Source organism: Octopus sinensis, linkage group LG22 (genome assembly GCF_006345805.1).
Source record: "Octopus sinensis linkage group LG22, ASM634580v1, whole genome shotgun sequence".
Classification (NCBI taxonomy): domain Eukaryota; kingdom Metazoa; phylum Mollusca; class Cephalopoda; order Octopoda; family Octopodidae; genus Octopus; species Octopus sinensis.
In genome coordinates, this window is record NC_043018.1 from 21,601,550 (window position 1) to 21,621,549 (window position 20,000).

General features: G+C 39.9%; 1 protein-coding gene across 5 annotated transcripts in view; it reads right to left on the bottom strand.

The window, feature by feature from the left end:
* The window catches only part of LOC115223321 (OTU domain-containing protein 7B), a 209,008-nt gene that overhangs the window by 115,717 nt on the left and 73,291 nt on the right, over positions 1-20,000 (bottom strand). For all 5 annotated transcript variants that reach the window (XM_029793837.2, XM_029793833.2, XM_029793835.2 and 2 more), the window contains exon 2: positions 13,120-13,180. The gene's annotated coding sequence lies outside the window, so the exon portion shown is untranslated. The remainder of the gene's footprint in view (positions 1-13,119; positions 13,181-20,000) is intronic.

Here is a 20,000-nt window from a genome sequence, read left to right on the forward strand (position 1 = left end):
TTGTCAGGGGGGAGGGGAATTGTCCTGATATGCTTTTATATATAACTAGGCTTCGCCCGAGCCCCAAATTTCTGGCCTGATGCCTATGTTGAAAACAAACTTGGTCAGGATGTTTGAAACAGTCTTGTGCAAGATTTTATTGTGATACCAAGTGCACTTCCATATTCCTGTATGCGTGCACATACGTGTGCACACATGCATCATTGTCTTCAGGGAGTGCATAATGTATGCTACATTAATTCTGTTTTGGTGTATGTGCATGTGTGTGTGTGTGCATGTGTGTGTGCGTGTGTGTGTGTGTGCGTGTGTGTGTGTGTGTGTGTGCATGTGTGTGTGCGTGTGGTGTGTGTGTGTGCGTGTGTGTGTTGTGCATGTGTGTGTGCGTGTGTGGTGTGTGTGTGTGTGTGTCATGTGTGTGTGTGTGTATGTGCATGTTGTGTGTGTGCATGTGTGTGTGTGTGCATGTGTGTGGTATGTGTGTGTGCATGTGCGTGTGTGTGTGTGTGTGCATGTGTGTGTGTGGTGCATGTGCGTGTGTGTGTGTGTGTGTGCATGTGTGGGTGTGCATGGTGCAGTGCGTGTGTGTGTGTGTGTGTGCATGTGTGTGTGTGTGTGTGCATGTGTGTGTGTGCATGTCGTGTGTGTGTGTGTGTGTGCATGTGCGTGTGCGTGTGTGTGTGTGCATGTGTGTGTGCATGTGTGTGTGTGTGCAGTGCGTGTGTGTGCATGTGCGTGTGTGTGTGTGTTGTGTGTGTATGTGCATGTGTGTGTGTATGTGTGTGTGTGTGCATGTGTGTGTGTGCATGGGGGTGTTACCCTTATATCTCTATCAACGTTATCATCATTTTGAACGTCACCATCATCACCACAAACATCATTATCATCATCATCACCACTACCACTACCAAACATCATCATCATCATCATCATCCCTACTGCCACCACCATTGCAATCATCACAATCATCAATGCCATCATGAATATCAGCATCATTATCATCATCGCAATCATCGTCATCACACGTCACCACAAACATATTATCACGAATACCACCACCATGAACATCAGCATCATCAATACTATTATCACCATCGTCCTCGTAAATATCCCTACCACCAATCATCATCATCATCATCACCACAAATATCACCATCGTCGTCACCACCAGCAGTATCATCATCATCATGAACATCAAAATAATCATTGCTGAGAACATCACAAAATCATCATCATCATCATCATCATGAATACCACCACCACCACTGCCATCATCATATCATCACCATCACCACCACTACCACTGCCATCATCAGCAATGAATATCACCACCACCACACCACTGCCATGATCATCACTATCATCATCATCATGAATATCACCACCACTACCACCACCATCATCATCATCATCATCATGAATATTACCATCACCACCACCATCATATCACCACTGCCATCATGATGAATATCACCACCATCACCAACATCATCATCATCATGAATATCATCACCACCACCACATCACCACTACCATCAGCATCATCATCATCATCATGAATACCACCACCACTGCCACCACCACCACCATCATGAATATCGGCTGAATCACTGTTGAGACCATCACCATCGTCATCACTACCACCACCATCAGTTAGGGTGTGAGATCATTTCTGATGTTTGACTGTATTTCATACACAGAAATACAAAGAACAACAACAACAACACAACAACAGGAATGTACATTGAATGTGAAGAAAAAATGTAAGAAGAATTTTTGTGAAATTGCAACACATTCCAAGTAAATGGAATCCATTTTGATGAGTGGAACCGTTTTCTTCAGATTCTCCTGACTTCAAAAAAAAAAAAAATCAAAAAAAAAATCAAGGTAAAGAAGAATTCGGTTTTACAAGGGAGGTGGGTGGGGGGTGGGGGTTTGCCGTTGTTGTTGTTGTTTGGTTGGAACCTAACTAATGGTGGTTAGAAAGATTTATTGATTGATTGTTTCTATTTAACGTGTTTGTTTGTCTGTGGAAACGGAAAGGAAAGAAAAAGGATAAAAATGAAAAAAAAAAAAAAATGAGAAAAAGAGAAAGAAAAGAAAGAGGGGGAAATGGAAAAAAAAAGAAAGAAAGAAAGAAATGGTAAAACAAAAGAATATCTACAGAACCGTCTCTCTCTCTCTCTCGCTCTCTCTCTCTCTCTCTCTCTCTCTCATTATATTTCCAAGATAAAGAACATTAGGAATGATAGAAATGGTTTAATATAGCAATGGAACTCTCTTTACTCTTTTACTCTTTTACTTGTTTCAGTCATTTGACTGTGGCCATGTTGGAGCACCGCCTTTAGTCGAGCAAATTGACCCCGGGACTTATTCTTTGTAAGCCCAGTACTTATTCTATCGGTCTCTTTTGCCGAACCGCTAAGTGACGGGGACGTAAACACACCAGCATCGGTTGTCAAGCAATGCTAGGGGGACAAACACAGACACACACACACACACACACACACACATATATACATTTATACGACAGGCTTCTTTCAGTTTCCGTCTACCAAATCCACTCACAAGGCATTGGTCGGCCCGGGGCTATAGTAGAAGACACTTGCCCAAGATGCCACGCAGTGGGACTGAACCCGAAACCATGTGGTTGGTTAGCAAGCTACTTACCACACAGCCACTCCTGCGCCTGTTTTTTTTTTGTTGGTACTTCAACATTCTGACTTCATTTGGTTTTTGTGATTGAGTCACTGTGCACCAGTAATATTTTGAGGGAAACCACACAAGTCCTATATAGTTGCCTCTTATATAACTGACCACTGACAAGGGTCATTATATGCCAGTAATATCTCGAGAGAGTCCACTCTGAGCCCCGCCCATCTCTGCCTCTATATCCAAGTTGACCTTTGACAAAAACCAATGTACATACCAGTAATATCTTCAGGAAAGATCATACTGACCCTTCCAAATCTCTAAAACAACCCAGTGGCAAAAGTCAACTCTAATTTTCCAACACGCAATACTGATATTAACATGAAGTGAAAAGCGTGCCGCTACATGGTCGATTAACATGCTAGAAATAGCAGGCAGCCGAATCTGTTATACTCCACCATTTTTATTTTTAAAAGGATACATTAGATTAGATAATGTGGTTCTGTGTTCTCTGCACATAGGATGAAAAAATGGAAATGGTTATAATTAGGTGCAGGAGTGGCTGTGTGGTAAGTAGCTTGCTTAGAGAAGCGGAAGTCTGCGGGCGCTTTCGTCTTCTCCAATCATCATCTTCACTTCATCATCTTCACTTCATCACCATCATTCATTAATGTCTATGTCCAGCCCTTAGCTACTGTCTATGTACTGCTCTTGTGGCAAATTAAATGAAATAAAGTAGCTTGCTTACCAACCACAGGGTTCCGGATTCATTCCCACTGCGTGGCACCTTGGGCAAGTGTCTTCTACTATAGATCCAGGTAGAGCAAAGCCTTGTCAGTGGATTTGGTAGATGGAAACTGAAAGAAGCCCAATCTGTGTGTGTGTGTGTGTGTGTGTGTGTGTGTGTGTTTGCTGCTGTCTCCTGTTGTGCAAGCAGTGTCCATCATTTCCAATCTTCCATGAAAACATGTCTGGCCACGAGGTATTATTACTACCTTGCTTGGAAATGGGGGAAGGTTGGCAACAGGGAGGTCAGTCAGCTGTAGAATGTCTGCATCACTGAATTCCACCTGGCCCATTCAAGCATGACCAAAAGTAGACATGGAAACCATGCTGATATGCGCAAACACAAACTAATTTACTTAAATGTAATACTACTTGATAAATATACCACCTAATTATAATTATTTAATAATTATTAAATAATTAAATAAATTGTCTAACAAAATGATTTCTCAAATTAAATTATATGTAATACGTTAAATCCCTTTATAAAAATAATAATAAATCATTCTAAATAAATAGATATCATAATTAATAACTATCATAACTTATAACTATCAATATATATAAAAATGATATTTCAACAACAATAATAATAACAATCAAATATATATATAATTATAAGTGTCTTCTACTATAGCCTCGGGCCGACCAAAGCCTTGCAAGTAGATTTGGTAGACAGAAACTGAAAGAAGCCCGTCGTATATATGAATATATGTATATATGTGTGCGTGTATGTTTGTGCATCTGTGTTTGTCCCCATAGCATTGCTTGACAACCGATGCTGGTGTGTTTATGTCCCCGTAACTTAGCGGTTCGGCAAAAGAGACCGATAGAATAAGTACTGGGCTTACAAAGAATAAGTCCCGGGGTCGAGTTGCTCGACTAAAGGCGGTGCTCCAGCATGGCCGCAGTCAACTGACTGAAACAAGTAAAAGAGTAAAAGAGTATATATACATATATATATATATACATATATACACACACACCTATATATATATATATATATATATACACACACACACACGCATGCACACACATATGGCGTGTGTGTGTGTGTGTGTGTATATGCCCAGTTGCATGATATATTTTAACTAAGCTTTAGTTTTCCTGATAGAATTACAGGAACTCTGACCAGAATATAAAGAATTTCTCTGCTGAATCAGTGGTGAAGATGAAATTAGATTAAGATTCTATTTTGGTTAAATATTTATAGAAACATTAGACTTACAGTTCCTTGACTCTGTGTGTGCGTGTGTGTGTGTCTGGTGGGATGATTTAGAAGTGGTGTGATGGCCTGATGGTTTAATGGTCTGATGGTCACTGGAGACATAGAAGATCAGATGAACTGTGATAGTGGAAGTCCAATATCTGGCTTGAGTGATGTCTGGAGTATGTTCTTTCTAAGGGACAAGCCCAAAGCTGTTGCTGTCATTGTGGTTATAATTGTTTTCAATATAAGCACAAAGAATGACATTTGACGGGAAACCCTGTCAATTAAATTGACCCCAGATCTCACTGGTCTTTATCTTATCAAACCCTGAAAAGATGAATGGCAGAGTTTTGTCTGGCATGTGAAAGATTCTGCCAGCTTGCCACTTTGATGATAATAATAATCCTTTCTGATATAGGCACAAGGCCTGGAATGTTGGGAGGGAGTATAATTGATTACAGTGAGCCCAGTGTTGTAGCCTTCAAATGATGCCACCCCGCTGGTTAAGCGAGCAGGCCAACAGAAGAAAGAGTGAGAGAAAGATGTGGTGAAAGAGTACAGCAGGGATCACCACCATCACCCTGCTGAAGCCTCGTGGAGCTTTATGTGTTTTCGCTCAATAAACACTCACAACGCCTGGTCTGGGAATCGAAACCGCGATCCTACGACCGCGAGCCCACTGTCCTAACCACTGGGCCATTGCGCCTCCACTAATAATAATAACAATAATATGTGGGAAAATCTTCTGAATCAGACTTATAGTGAGTGGATGCTTAAAACTGGCCTAAAAGGGGTACGAAAACTGCCCTAACAAAGTAGTAGTGTGAATACATTGGGAGCTGTACAAGAAGGATGGGCTAGAATGTTCCAACAAGTGGAACATAACGCTTGACAATAATATCATTTTGAAGGTTTAATGATCTTTAGATTCAATTTGTATTAGATTTTTACATTTTATATTCCTTTAATTAATTTCTTTTTTTTTTTACTTCATTTTTTTTTTCCCCAACATACTAGGTACAGGCATGGCTGTGTGGTAAAGAAGGTTGTTTCCCAACCATGGGATCTTGGGGTCAGTCCCTCTGTGCAGCACCTTGGCCAAGTGTCTTCTGCTACAGCCTTGGGCAGGTGTCTTCTGCAGAGTCTTGTGAGTGGATTTGGTAGACGGAAACTGAAAGAAGCTCATTGTGTGTGCATATGTGTTGTTGTGTTTGTCCCCTGCCACTGTTTGACAACAGCATTGTTTGTTCACATCCCCATACTTTAGTGATTTGGTAAAAGCGATTGATAGAATAAGTATCAGGCTTTAAAAAGACAAAAAAAAAAAAGAAAATGAAGTCCTGGGGCCAATTTGTTTGACTAAACCCTTCAATGTGGTGCACCCGACATGGCTTGGAGCCCAATGACTGGGACGAGTAAAAGATAAAATGCATCATCAAGTGGTTGTCCAAGGCCTGTTCTAGTGGTCTTTATATTTATGGTACCTTGTTGGTAGGGACAATCAATAAAAGAAAAAAATAAATAGAAAGACGGAAGAAAAAAAAAACGGTAATGTCTGTCTTCAGTTTGGTATTGGCAAGACCTAATTATTTTAAGGGACAAAGTGGCTGTTATTGATAGGATTGTGGCACTAGTGACACTGACATGTGATACACCGCCATCTCCACCACTAACATCATCCTCACCAACGCTACCCCCGCTACCGGCACTACTGCTGCCAACACAACCACCAGAGAGAGGGGCGGGGGAGACTGTGAACCCCTCCCTTCCCCCCCACCCGACCCGGCAGACTGTCAAACTGGTAAGACAGGTTACACAAGAGGACACAACTGTCAAGAAATAAGCTGAAAACTTAAACAAACATCTGTGTTTGCTTAGTTTTCTTCATTCATAAGAAATCTTAACCGCCGCCGATGTCTGCTACAACAGCTGCTTAGTCTGCAGCAGATGTTTGCTGGTGTTTCGACATGGAGTTCACTCCCTGATCCTCATCACCTGTAACGAGAAAGCCGTCGACATTCCAGCTGTGACCATCCCATGTTGTTTTTTTTTCAGATGTACTGTATCTAGGATTACATTAGCCAATATATATTTCTTTACTGCCCACAAGGGGCTAAACACAGAGGGGACAAACAAGGACAGACAAACGGATTAAGTCGATTATATTGACCCCAGTGCGCAACTGGTACTTAATTTATCGACCCCGAAAGGATGAAAGGCAAAGTCAACCTCGGCGGAATTTGAACTCAGAATGTAAAGACAGACGAAATACCTATTTCTTTTCTACCCACCAGGGGCTAAACACAGAGGGGACAAACAAGGACAGACAAACGGACTAAGTCGATTACGTCGACCCCAGTGCGCAACTGGTACTTAATTTATCGACCCCGAAAGGATAAAAGGCAAAGTCAACCTCAGCGGAATTCGAACTCAGAACGTAACAGCAGACGAAATACCTATTTCTTTATTACCCACAAGGGGCTAAACACAGAGGAGACAAATAAGGACAGACAAACGGATTAAGTCGATTACATCGACCCCCAGTGCGCAACTGGTACTTAATTTATCGACCCCGAAAGGATGAAAGGCAAAGTCAACCTCGGCGGAATTTGAACTCAGAATGTAACCGCAGACGAGATACGGCTACGCATTTCGCCCGGCGTGCTAACGTTTCTGCCAGCTCGCCGCTTTTATATCTCCCTTCCACCACCACCCACTTGAAATTTTTTAAGATGATAGGTGCAGGCTTGGCTGTGTGGTAAGAAGCTTGCTTCTCGACAGCATGGTCCTGGGTTCAGTCCCGAAGTGTGACACCTTGGACAAATGTCTTCTAATCTAACCTTGGGGTGACCGAAACCTTGCGAGTGGATTTGGTAGATGAAAACTGAAAGAAGCCTGTTATGCGTGTGTGTGTGGTGTGTGTGTGCATCCCTGACCACTGTTTGACAACTGGTGTTGGTGTGTTTACGTCCTCATAATTTAGAAGTTCAGTAAAAGAGAGCAAGAGAACAAGTACTGGGTTTTTAAAAAAAATACTGGAACTGCTGATCCATTTTACGAGAAGTCCTTCAAGGTGGTGCCCCAGCATGGTCACAGTTTAACGACAGAAACAAATAAAAGAGAAAAGAAGATCTGAAGATGATGTGATGGAGAGGAGATATCGCTGCTATTTCTAGCAGGCTCAGTAACATTACATGCAGGCTACCTTGTTGCCTTATATCCTCACCATATTTGATAGCATAAAAGACACACAGACATATAACAGACATGGGAATATCAGGCAGACCCCAATTTCAACAGTATATATCTTATCTTTTACTTGTTTCAGTCATTTGACTGTGGCCATGCTGGAGCACCACCTTTAGTCAAGCAAATCGACAGCAGGACTTATTCTTTGGAAGCCCAGTACTTATTCTATCGGTCTCTTTTGCCGAACCGCTAAGTTACGGGGACGTAAACACACCACCATCAGTTGTCAAGCGATGTTGGGGGGAACAAACACAGACACACAAACATATGCACACACATAGATACTTATATCTATTTTGGGAAAGTGGGGCACTCAATTAGAATGACCCCAGTACACAACTGGTACTTAATTTATCAAGGATGAAAGGCAAAGTCGAACTTGGCGGAATTTGAACTCAGAATGACGAAATACTCCTAAGCATTTCGCCCGGTGTGCTAACATTTCCGCCAGCTTGTCGCCTTTGATACTGAGAACATTTAAAATGCAAAACAGGCAGAAATCAGTCATAATCTCAGATGTACTAAATCCATCTTATTAGTATTATTATCATCACTTATTAGTATTATTAATTATACAACTCTCCATACAAGGGTACTTAATAAAAAAAGAAAAGGCCGGCTGCATTCACAGGAAGTGTATTAGCCGCAAGCTGTGAGTATATTTTCTTTACACAGCATATTCCTGACTACCACAGCCACCAGCATCATCACTGCTCCAAGGATTGAGTGTTTATATGTGTATGTGGTGAGAATGCCATTTGTATGCATATGTATGTATGTATGTATATGTATATATATATGTGTGTGTGTTTATATATATGTTGTGTGTATATATATGTATATATGTATATGTATATATATATATGTGTGTGTATATATATATATGTATATATTTATATGTATATATATATATGTGTAAGTATATATATATATGTATATATATATGTAAGTAATATATATATATATATATATATATGTAAGTATATATATATATATATATTATATATATATATATATGTAAGTATATATATATATATATATGTATGTATATATATATATGTATATGTATGTATGTAATATAATATATGATATGTATGTATGTAATATAATATATGTATATTTTATGTATTTATATATATATATATGTATATGTATGTATGTATATATATATATTGTATATATGTATTTATATATATATTATGTATGGTATGTATTATATATGATGTATGTATGTAATATATATATGTATGTATGTATGTATCTATATGTATGTATGTATATATATATATGTATGTATGTATATATATATAATGTATGTATATATAATATATGTATGTATGTATATATATGTATGTATGTAATATATATATGTATGTATGTATATATATATGTATGTATATATATATATATATATATATATATATATATTATGTATGTATATATATAATATATATATAGTATATGTATGTGTATGTATATATATATATATATTATATATATATATATATATATATATATTTATATATTATATATATAACTGTACTTATTTCAGTCAGTTGACTGTGGCCATGCTGGTGCACCACTTTAGGGTCTGAAAGATTCCTTTAAGATATATGGAATGTTGTATAAATATGCCTATTCAAGTATCATAATAGTATGAAACTATTAGTAGTTCTTTCAGTTGTATATAAGTGTGTGTATATACTCTTTTACTCTTTTACTCTTTTACTTGTTTCAGTCACTTGACTGCGGCCATGCTGGAGCACCACCTTTTAGTACTTATTCTATCGGTCTCTTTTTGCCGAACCGCTAAGTGACGGGGACCTAAACACACCAGCATCGGTTGTCAAGCAATGCTAGGGGGACAAACACAGACACACAAACACATATACATATATATACATATATACGACAGGCTTCTTTCAGTTTCCGTCTACCAAATCCACTCACAAGGCATTGGTCGGCCCGGGGCTATAGCAGAAGACACTTGCCCAAGATGCCACGCAGTGGGATTGAACCCGCAACCGTGTGGTTGGTTAGCAAGCTACTTACCACACGGCTACTCCTGCGCCTAATATATATATATATATATATTATATATATATATATATATGTATCATCATTATTATAATTATACAACTCTCCATACAGGGGTACTTAAAAAAAAAAGAGGCCAGCTGCTTTCACAGGAAGTGTATTAGCTGCAAACTGTGAGTATATTTTCTTTAACAGCCACCACCGCCATCATCATATATATGTATACGTGAAGGCACGTGGCTTAGAGGTTGGGATATTTGGCCTCATGAGCATAAGGTCATGAGTTCAATTCCGCACGTGGTCATGTTGTGTCCTTGAGCAAGACACTTTATTTTCACGTTGCTCCAGTCCACTCAGCTGGCAAAAATGAGTAGTACCTGTAATTCAAAGGGCCAGCCTTGTCACACTCAGTGTCACGCTGAATCTCCCTGAGAACTGCGTTAAGGGTTACACGTGTCTGTGGAGTGCTCAACCACTTGCACGTTAATTTCACGAGCAGGTGTTCCGTTGATTGAATCAGCTGGGATCCTTGTTGTAGCCAATGGAGTGCTACTACTACATACACACACACACATATATATATATACATCACGTGATCACGTGACCGACCAGGCTATCAGATGTTGCTACACCCTGCTGGTCACAATGCGCTTCACATTGTTTTAGCCTTCAAATGACGCCACTCCGCTGGCCAAGCGAGCAGGCCATCAGAAGAAAGAGTGAGAGAAAGTTGTGGTGAAAGGATACAGCAGGGATCGCCACCACACCCTGCCGGAGCCTCGTGGAGCTTTTAGGGGTTTTCGCTCAATAAACACTCACAACGCCTGGTCTGGGAATTGAAACCGCGATTCTACGACTGTGAGTCCACTGCCCTAACCACTGGGCCATTGCGCCTCCTCTATATACATACAAACACATATATACTTACATACACACTCTAATTTATTCTCACTCTGAATGGAGAAAATCTTTCAACCTTTTACTACACAGACACAGTGATGGTAGTCTCTCTATCCAAAATGATTCAGCAATTTCCTGCTGAAAAACCTGCACAGACGACTTCTTTATAAAAACCAAACGTATATGATCTACATTAAGCTCTCTCTTTCTTTCTCCATCAAATCAACATTACTTCCAACAGATGGATGGTGTGCCATGCATCAGATGTTGATGAGACCACAGAGTAACACTTCATTAAAATTAAGTGTTTTCCTCAAGAATACAATCCACACCTGGCCTAAGAATTGAACTCACAATCTTGCAGCCATGAGTGCAACACTCTTACCATTAGGCTACCATTAGGCCCTCACTGAGTATATACAGACATAGACGTGTCAGTGCATAAGCATGATTACATGTGCGAAGGTGAATGTGTGTGCTCGTGCCTTTGTATGTGAGCACGTATGCTATGTATATGAATAGATATGCTGTGCTCAAGAAGACCCATCAAGCCAAGTGAAATTGTAGTCGTGGCCAATGCTAGTGTCATGTAACTGGTGTCCATGCCGGTGGCATGTAAAAAGCACCCTTCAATCACTGGGCCTCACAGAGGCAATGACAAGTGACTGAGACCTTTGGTGATATGCTGTTCTCGAGAAGACCCATCAAGCCAAGTGAAATTGTAGTTGTGGATGATGCTGGTGTCAAATAACTGGCACATAAAACGCACCCTTTACACTCTTGGAGTGGTTGATGTTATGAAGGGCGTGCAGCCATAGGAACTATGCAAAATCAGATTGGAACCTGGTGCAGCTCTCTGGCTTACAGTTCTAGTCGAACTGTCAAACCTACGTCAGCATGATTTAATGCACAATATATGGATTAAATATATAATCCAGTGGTAGTCACAATAAAGCTCCTTCAGTGGACATGGCTACAAACCACATATTAAACTAATAGATAGGAGTGTAATGTAGAGATGTAGAATTCTATACAGTTGAAATCCAGAAAACCCAATCAGTGAAAATTGGAGTATATCTCTATATATATAAAGGGCAAAATGTCTGCGTGTGTGTCCTTTATACAAATCCACAATTTTTCAGTTAGAGGGCTCGCATTTTCTATGGTCATTTAAAAGCACCATCCGTTCGTGGCCGTTTGCCAGCCCTGTCTGGCCCCCGTGTTGGTGGCATGTAAAAGCACCATCCGTTCGTGCCCGTTGCCAGCCTCGCCTGGCCCCCGTGCCGGTGACACGTAAAAGCACCATCCGTTTCGTGGCCGTTTGCCAGCTCTGTCTGGCCCCCGTGTTGGTGGCACGTAAAAGCACCATCCGTTCGTGTCCGTTGCCAGCCTCGCCTGGCCCCATGCTGGTGACACGTAAAAGCACCATCCGTTCGTGGCCGTTTGCCAGCTCTGTCTGGCACCTGTGCAGGTAGCACGTAAAAAGCACCCACTACACTCACGGAGTGGTTGGCGTTAGGAAGGGCATCCAGCCGTAGAAACACTGCCAGATCTGACTGGGCCTGATGAAGCCTTCCAGCTTCACAGACCCCAGTTGAACCATCCAACCCATGCTAGCATGGAGAACGGACGCTAAATGATGATGATGATGATGATTTAAAACCATCCAAGGGTGGTCGTGCACATCTTTACATTTCCCTAGTCACCCCACAAAGCCATTAAAAAAATCAATAGAAGTGACTTTTTTGTGAATTTTCTATCCAAAACCCAATCAAAATGCCCAAAACTTGATACGCCAATTGAATGCCAGCTAGCTGTATGGGATTGGTCAGAGATTTGGACAGTACTCGAGTGCATGTGCGCATGCACACAGCTGTATATGCATGCACTAACACTATGACCCGGCAACGCTGGGTCATAGTGCTAGTAGAATATAAAGTCAAGGGGTATAAGGTGAATATATTTATTTCACCAGTCGATATCCATTAGATGATGGCTGTTTCACAGCCAACATCATGCAAAAATAATTTATTTTAGAGTATCATAAACAACCATCATCCTATGGATATCATCTGGTGAAATAAATATATTCGTCTCATACCTCCTGACTTTCTTTGTATGCAAACACATGGATGCATGCGTGTGCACACACACGTACACACACACAAACACACACACACACATGCAGAGTAAATGATCCAGTGATGTCAAGCCACCAAACTTGCTCTTTCTACTTCAAATTATTCACGTTTATAAAATGTTGGTTTGATGAATAAAAATATTCTTACCCCAAACTCTGTCAATATCCAAGTTTTTCTTCTGAGATTTATTAATTTCCCTCAACAAAGGCTGAAAAGATAAAAGAAAGAAAACTAAGAATAAGATATTTTACTTTCATAGTATTTGTTTTCAGTAAAAAAAAATAAGCAAAAAAAAAACAAAACAAAAAAAAATGTTTAAACCGGGCTGTAGATCACAAGAAACCCATCTAATGCTGTCTCTGTGACATTTGCAGGGATGAAGGTCATGGCTGGAACACTTTTGATAATGTCTGCTGAAAAAAAAAAGCTTTTAAAAAAACAATTTCGTAACTTGGGAGGGTTGTTATGCCAATAATACATGCATTGGTTCTATTTCACTTCTTTTTTCTTTTGTCAATTGGTTAACTGTTTAAAGTCTTAATTAATTGATTGATTGATTAAACATCTGGTCAATCAATCATCTGACCTCATCTATGACAAGCTTCTGTTATTCCAGGGCTGATATTGAACCAGTGTATGTGTTTAGTGCTTATTATTGATGCAATGGCCCTTCCAAGATAAACAAAGTATGTTTCAACAACAGGCACAGGTGTGGCTATGAGGTACAGGCATAGCTCTGCATGAAAAAATTTGTTTTCCAACCACATGGTCTTGAGTTCAGTCCCATTGTGTGGCACCTTGGAGGTAAGTATCTTCTACTATAGCCCCAGGCTGACCAGATGATGATGATGTGTGTATTAGTGTCTCCTTGCCTTAAACTTCACATGATAGTTGCAAATAAATGCCACTGTCAAGCAAGCAGTGTCCATCCATGAAACATGTCTGGCTATGAAGAAATATTATCTTCCTTGGAAACAGGCAAGGGTTGGCGACAGGAAGGACATCCAGTCGTAATAAAAAAAAAACATCCATCTCAGAAGAGTCTGTTTGATCCATCCAGGCAAACATGGAGAAATAGGAATTTTACCCCCCCCCCCCAAAAAAAAACCATGATGACAATGACACAAGTTCACATCAAGAATCTTGCAAATCAAATGCAAAAACGATAAAAGAACAAGAACAATAAAAAAAAAGAAAAAGCAAAAAAGACCGGTAGAAAACGTAAGATAGAAAACAACGTAAACGCCTGTAATAACTTAGCGATTGTAGTAATCAAGTAATCTATTTTGGTAAAGAATTTAAAGCTTTTGCAAGTTGGGTTTTTTTTTCTTCTTTTTTTTATTATGTTGCAAAGATTTTTCCAGAATTCTTTGCATTCCAAAATATTTTTTCTTACATTCTTACACTCTTAAACACAACCCCAAACAATTTTCAACTACATTATTGAATCGAATCCAAAAACACATTAGCCTGCCTCACTTCCCCTGCCATCTGCCGGCGCCAGCACCTTACATTACAAAATTTCAATTCTGAGAATGTGTCACACATAATCAAACCTAAAACAAAAAAAAAATGGATATTAGTTCCCTACTTCTTCAAATCTAAGGAATTACAATGCAAGAATTTAACCAAAAGTCTGTAGATGCCAGTCTCATGGCAAGTCAGAAACAAATTAGAATAACTAATTAGTTGTTGTTTAACCCCAGGTCAGCCTCGATCTAGCAGACCTGTAACCAAAGGTATTTCAACAATGACTGTCTGGCCTTTTATCGAAAGTGTATCTAGGACAACATTAACTCATGTACTCTTTCTTATTGTTGTTTAGTTCCCAAGTACTCCACCCTTTGATCAGCAGACAATTGATCAAACCTATTCCAGGCATGGCCATCCTGTCTTTTATGCAGACATAATGTATCTAGGACTACCCTGATGTAATCTCCAGGGATACAGGCATCCAGCAACAGGACCTCCGTAATGCTATGATGGACCGTGAAGTCTGGCGTAGCATGGTAAATTCCATTGTCTCTACCATGGTCAAACAATGATGATGATGAGGAGGACTAAATGTCCTTCCATTTTTATTTTTAGATGGCAGGGTATAATTTGAAGGAGATTTAGCTGCTATTTCTAACCTGTTGAAGTTCCATCATTAACGAAGGATATCCGTCAATGACTGGTAAGATCAACCAACCTTTTGCAAGAAAGACTTGCTACTTATTCCCAATGGCTAAGTGTACCATGGACTACTGTAAATTGTGGACACTCAATGAGCTGATAAATCCCTGAGAAGCCCTTAGGGGCCCGTGCCTGGTTTACTTAGCGCAGTATTAAACATAGATTTGATATAAGTGGCCATGTCTGGAATAGTTCTGATCAATTGTCTGCTGATAAAAGGGGTGACTTAGGAACAGCAAAGGGTGAATGACTTGGGAACTAAATAATAAGGGTTAGGGATATGTTAGTTAATGTAGTCCTAGATGCACTTTGGATAAAATGTCGGACAATCATTACTGAAATACCTTTCATTACAGGCATGCTGGCTGAAGGCTAAGGTGGGGGTTAATCAACAACAACTAATTAGTCATTCTAATTTGTTTCTGACTTGTCATGAGACTGGCATCTACAGATTTTTGGTATAGGGTACCATAACAGGCGTGTCTTACATAGAGGTACTACAGTAGAATTGTACATTAAATATAAGTACCAGAACAGAGGTGTACCTTACATAGAGGTACCACAACATATGTACCTTTGCATATCAGTATTGCAACTTGACATTGAAGTACCAGAACAGAGGTGAATGTTAAGCAGAAACAAACAGAACTTGTCATACAATATCATGTTCCCACCCCCAACCAATCCAATGCGGACATTTCCACTGAGACAGGAAAACAGACAACCACTACAAACCAATATAGAATGTACACATGCACACACACACACACACACAACATATGCATGCATACACACACACAGACATACACATAAACACACACACACACAGCTGCCATTTCATTACCAATGTTGACATGTGACGGTGGTATTATCGTCAACTGATGATTACATTGTCAAAGAGTGGATGTTGGTGAGAGAGGAAATGATGCAAATGAAATGTCAGAAACACATCAAACCGAAAAACGGAATCCATTTCCACAGAGATGGATGGACATGACAGCTCTGTGAGACCACTTCAAAACAACACAGCGAAAAATTTAGCTTTTTATATCAAAGAGAATCTTGGCTACGGCACTGAATGAGAGAAAATCTTCACCAGCAGAGCAACAGCTTGAAGATTTTAATAAATTATTTTACTTGGAAATTCACCTAAATTAACAGAAACATGAGTTTGAGAGTAATTAAAGTTAGATTCTTTAAGTATTAATTGAATATAGAATGATATGTAGGACAGTCCAACAGAGATATGTTGGAAACACCTGCGCACTATTGAGACATAAATTATCCAGGTAAGATTGTGTCTGTAGGATAAATGGACATAATAGAGCTAAATGTTATTTATTTGAGTTCTGAAACTTTAATTATGGTTTCCATGTTTAGCACAAAGACATGAAGTTATAGGAGACGTCTTCAATGAAGACGAAGTTATAGGAGACATCTTCTATGAAGACGAAGTTATAGGAGATGTCTTCAATGAAGACATGAAGTTATAGGAGACGTCTTAATTGAGGACATGAAGTTATAGGAGACATCTTCTATGAAGACATGAAGTTATAGGAGACATCTTCTATGAAGACATGAAGTTATAGGAGACATCTTCTATGAAGACATGAAGTTATAGGAGACATCTTCTATGAAGACATGAAGTTATTGGAGACATCTTCTATGAAGACATGAAGTTATAGGAGACGTCTTCAATGAAGACATGAAGTTATAGGAGACGTCTTCAATGAAGACATGAAGTTATAGGAGACGTCTTCAATGAAGACGAAGTTATAGGAGACATCTTCTATGAAGACATGAAGTTATAGGAGACGTCTTCAATGAAGACGAAGTTATAGGAGACGTCTTAATTGAGGACATGAAGTTATAGGAGAGGTTCATGGTAAAGATACAAAATATGAGAAAAAAGTTCACAGTTGATATATTGGACATTTCCCCACCCTGGTATCATCATTGTTTAAATGTCCACTTTTCCATGTCTGCATGGATTGGATGGAGTTTATTTTGGCAAATTTTCTATGGCTAGATGCCCTTCTTGTTGCCAACCTTCATCTGTTTTCAAGAAAGATATTTCGCTGTAGCCAGACACATTTTGGCAGAGTAATAGAAATGAATGGCATTCATTTACAATAATCATGCAATGCCAAGACAAAGAGACACAAACACATACACTCACTCACATATATATGCATGCATGTGACAGGCTTCTTTCAGTTTCCATCTACCAAATTTACTCACAAGGCTTTGATTGGCCCAGAGCTATAATAGAAAATATTTTGCCCAAGGTGCCACACAGTCGGACTGAACCTGAAACAATGTGGTTGAAAGCAACACAGCCACATCTGTAAGCAGCTGGAAATGGTTTTAATGAACACACCAAAAAAAAAAAGGTACTGTCAGTAATTGGTAAATTTTAAACTCACAATGTAGAGGAACAAGATTTTGGGCAACATTTAATCCAATGCCTAACCATGAGGAAGGAGAGAAACCCTGGATCACATCCTCAGTATTTATCCAAGGGCCCTGGGTGAGGTGTGCTATTACTGGTGGAATGTGGAGGCGCAATGGCCCAGTGGTTAGGGCAGCGGACTCGCGGTCATAGGATCGCGGTTTCGATTCCCAGACCGGGCGTTGTGAGTGTTTATTGAGCGAAAACACCTAAAAGTTCCACGAGGCTCCAGCAGGGGATGGTGGTGATCCCTGCTGTACTCTTTCACCACAACTTTCTCTCACTCTTACTTCCTGTTTCTGTTGTACCTGTATTTCAAAGGGCCGGCCTTGTCACTCTCTGTGTCATGCTGAATATCCCCGAGAACTACGTTAAGGGTACACGTGTCTGTGGAGTGCTCAGCCACTTACACGTTAATTTCACGAGCAGGCTGTTCTACTGATTCGGATCAACCGGAACCCTCGTCGTCGTAACCGACGGAGTGCTTCCATACTGGTGGAATAATCTGGTCCTGAAGGGCCATAGTACACTCAACTTGCAGTGGAATTCACCATTACAGGCGCCTCTACCAAACAAAGATGACTTGCTTTCCTCAAGGTTGTCATCAAGATGATACCAAGTGCCTGGTCTACTTCTCCGGGTCTATGAACAACAGCAAAAGCCTAGAAGCGGCAAGTCATGCAAGGAAATGGACAAAGTTCCCAGGAACTGTCACTTCAACATCACTAAAGCCAGGCATGGTGCTTATCTCAGAAGCATTCAAGCAGGTAGTTCTGTAGGAACTCTCCATTCCCTGGGTGGACCATACTGAAGAGGTAAACCTCAGGATAGTCCTAACTAAAATGAACCTATTAGCTAAGACTCTCCACTTTTCACTTTGACCGGCAGATTTTAAAAATAACTTCTTTGTAACTAAACACTTTTAAAACTTTGTATACTGGTAGAATGTGTTATATAAAACATCTTTTTCTCTTGGCTTTCTTCAGAAAATTCTGTAGTTTGTAAGCTATTTGTTGTTAAATTTCTTGCATTTCAGCAATTTCAACCAATCAATGACGTCTATTGAGGTAAATACAATTACTGCTGTAGTTTGTCAACAAGTTCAACAACAACTTCCAGCAGTGTCTATTTAGTTTAAGAAACAAATTGAAATGCAACAAAATAGATCGATACTAGGGTCATAATTATGGGTGGACACTAAATGAGGGGACGGTTTTGCTATCCAGCTCTGTTTACGAGTGACCCTTCAGTTTATGGTTACAAAATGTATTAAAATGCATTTATACATCACTATAAGCTTGCAAATTTCAACACCCAAACCTTATCCCCTTTTCCTTATTTCTTTCTTGTAAACACAAGACATCATCATCATCATCATCGTTGTTCGACCGTGGTCGAGACAATGGAATTTACCATGCTACGCCAGACTTCACGGTCCATCATGGCATTACGGAGGTCCTGTTGCTGGATGCCTGTATCCCTGGAGATTACATCAGGGTAGGAGAGTGTGCGCCCTCTGATATTGCGAGTAGAAATTACCTCTTTTTCAGCTCTACAACAATGTCCAGCAAACTGGACTCTCCTACCTTTCACAAGAGATGACACAGGTGGTAGTTTCCCATATATTTGCATTTTGGTTGGATGGCGGGCGCTTCCACGAGAGATTTTGAGCTCACATAAGGAGGCGAGTGTAGGTTCCATCCAACCGCCTCTCAAGCTTCTTTGATAACGTCCAGGTTTCTGAGCCATATAGTAAAATTGGTTCGACTGTGGCTTTGAATATTTCAAGTTTGAAGTCTCTACTTAGATTTGATGACCAGATCTTATGCATGTCATTACAGGCTGACCAGGCCATACCCTTTCTAGTTAGAAAGTCTTTTCCACATGATGATATGTATGACCCAAGACACCCATCCACCACCAAAATCTGGGTTACACACTAAGTACATAATTAATTTGGTGGCATTCTTTCCATATGAGTCCCATTTAGGCCACATGTATTTGTTTACATTTGAAGAAGAAGATCATCACTTTCCGTAAAATTTTTATTTTTTGATATATGTGGGGTTAGGGTCAGCTCTTCAGAAAGGTAAATAAACCCAATCTGTTTCTTAAACGAATATATAACATGTAATGTGTGTAGCTGTGCAACAGAGAGGGAAATTAAAGCTGCATTTGTTTACTCTTACTCTTTTCTCTTTTACTTGTTTCAGTCATTTGACAGCGGCCATGCTGGAGCACCACCTTTAGTCGAGCAAATCGACCCCGGGACTTATTCTTTGTAAGCCCAGTACTTATTCTATCGGTCTCTTTTGCCGAACCGCTAAGTGACGGGGACGTAAACACACCAGCATCGGTTGTCAAGCAATGCTAGGGGGACAAACACAGACACACATACACA